Source organism: Daktulosphaira vitifoliae, unplaced genomic scaffold (genome assembly GCF_025091365.1).
Source record: "Daktulosphaira vitifoliae isolate Bord-2020 unplaced genomic scaffold, ASM2509136v1 Scaffold_1, whole genome shotgun sequence".
Lineage (NCBI taxonomy): Eukaryota > Metazoa > Arthropoda > Insecta > Hemiptera > Phylloxeridae > Daktulosphaira > Daktulosphaira vitifoliae.
In genome coordinates this window covers 32,613,336-32,615,901 of record NW_026099572.1, presented here as the reverse complement: position 1 = coordinate 32,615,901, position 2,566 = coordinate 32,613,336, and the positions used below count along the sequence as shown (strand labels likewise).

The 2,566-nt window shown below is 28.5% G+C and overlaps 1 protein-coding gene across 1 annotated transcript in view; it reads right to left on the bottom strand.

Moving 5' to 3' along the window:
* The window catches only part of LOC126894232 (NK-tumor recognition protein-like), a gene marked incomplete in the record, with an annotated part of 135,127 nt that overhangs the window by 107,725 nt on the left and 24,836 nt on the right, over positions 1-2,566 (bottom strand).

Genomic DNA, 2,566 nt, shown 5'->3' with positions numbered 1-2,566 from the left:
ATGTTTAAATTATATTTATTCTACAAGTAAATGAGTGGGTTATGATAAAAAAATCAGTCTGTATACTGTAATATAGTTTATTATTTTNGTCTGTATACTGTAATATAGTTTATCATTTGTAAAGCTGGAAGTAAAACATTTTTGTAATGTTTTGTTTAATTGTAATTTCCTGATCTATTATTACTAGACCAGGAATTAAATATTTATAAACATTTTTGAAAACGATAGTATTATTAATGTTGCAAAAAGTAGAAAAACAAAATATTTTAGTATATAAGACGAAATGGAATGAATCGTAGAGGAGAGAGGACCTCAGGAGCACCGAAGGTAATCTCTTTTCGCGCGGTACGTTTATGACATTAAGTTTTCATTTTGTGTATTGTTTTATTGTGTTTTTAGTGTATATTTATTTTGTATGTTTTGCATTGTTTAATTATATCTATAATAAATACATTTGAGTTATTATTAAACTTTTATTACTTTAAGTTAAGACACTAGGGTTGTTTCTTTTAAGATACAACAGTACCAAAATTTCAAATTTCAAATTATTTGTCAATTCCTAAAATAGTAATTAGAAAAATAGTAAGTTTTTTTTACGTCAGTAAACATTTCTATAATTTTCGTTTGTGAGGTTCATTAAAAGTTGGACATCACCCGAGAAATCATTCAAAATACGCCACTGTCAATAATGTCTGATTTTATACCAAGTACCTTAACAAATTGCTTACGAACTCGTAGATAAGATTGAAACCACGACAATAATGGTTCACCAAAACCTGAATCTATCAGCACTCTAATAACTTATGATTAACGCGATCAAAAGCCTTGGTAAAGTCTGTGTAAATTACATCTACTTGAGAGCGATTCATAAAATCCTCAAATATGTAAAAACTAGACTGTTTGTAGTCGTTGAACGACCAGGACGAAATCCATGTTGCCCATCAATTAAAGCCGAATTAATAGCTGGTTTAATAGAATGCAATACTAATAAATCAAACATTTTGACTATATGGCTAGATAATGAAATTGGTCTATAGTTACTAACATTAGAACTATTTCCAGACTTAAGTACTGGTGTTACGGCACCAAGATTAAATAGATTTGGGTCGATACCTTCATCTAGTGATTTACGAAAAATAAGCCATAATAGATACGATAAAGACGAACGTAACATGTAGAGAAATTCACCAGAGATACTATCTGGTCCTACTGATTTGTTACCGTACAATTTATTTAGTTCTAATTCGAAATCACTAACATTAAAAAAACAATTGCTTGGAAGATCATGATATAAATGTGGAAACCGACATATTATCAATATCACATATACCGAAGAGAAATGTTTAGAAAATAGATTAGCAACTTCTATACTATTAGTACTAGTAAACTCATTCAAATTAATTGTTTTAGGAATTGACTGTTGAGATTTACTCTTTCTAACAAAGTTCCAAAATTTTTTTGGATTAATACAAAAATTAGATTCAGTCTGTTCAATAAATTTTCTATAACAATTTTTCGATAAAAATTTGTATTTTGCACGTAGTAGAGAAAACTTTCTGTAATCTAGTGGATTACGTGTTGTCTTAAAAACGGCGTAGGCTTTTCTTTTTTGGAACACTGTATCAATTAAATCCTTAGAAAACCATGTAGGGAAATTAGATTTATTATAGTTAACACGTAGAACCCAGGGAAGAATAGAGAAGTGTAATGCATCATACAAAGTTGATGTTGCTGAATGAACGTCTAGTTGAGTAAAAGTATCCAACCAATTATAAGATAGGAAAAAATTTATTGTATTATATATGTAACACAATCGCGTCACCATTTTTTATCATTTAAAGTGTAATATACGTCCATTTTTGATTTTATACAAATTATCATATTGAGATTAATCGTTCAGCATTTCATGTATTTGTTAAATCAAGAAGCTAAGAATTATGAAAATTATACTATGAGATGGTTAGAAATTCTTGAAGAATTATTAAGTCTGTTGCTCCCCAATAACGTTTTATACATTTCCATCATAAAATCATATATTGAGAACTTATTCGACTTAGATAGTGTTATATTCTATCTGAATAGTTTTATGAATAAATTACTTCTTCTACCAGAAAATTTTGCATACGAACTTAGTAAAGATTTATAATGTAATGCCAAAACACCTTGTTTGATCTACTATTTAATTTTTTTTTGTATATTATAAAATAAGCGCACTGGTTTTTATTGTTGTTATTTAGTATTAATGCACAGGCGTTGAAATCTTCAACTGAGAAAAATGCAACACGCACACGTCACGATGCGACAAAAAATTAAATTTCAAAATTCATTTATAATTATGTTTTCTGTAGTTATTATACATATATTTAAGTGAAGAATACAGTACACATCGAGCCCGAAATACTTTTATATATGAATGAGAGAGAGAGCAGTTAACGACAAATCCCAATGATCAACGACGTTTAATGCAACACGATTCTAACTTTTACACAACTGTTGACGTATTAGCTTCGATGCGAAGCTGAGAAGGTATTGGTTTTACTAAGATGTGTTTTTTTTTTTTTTTTTT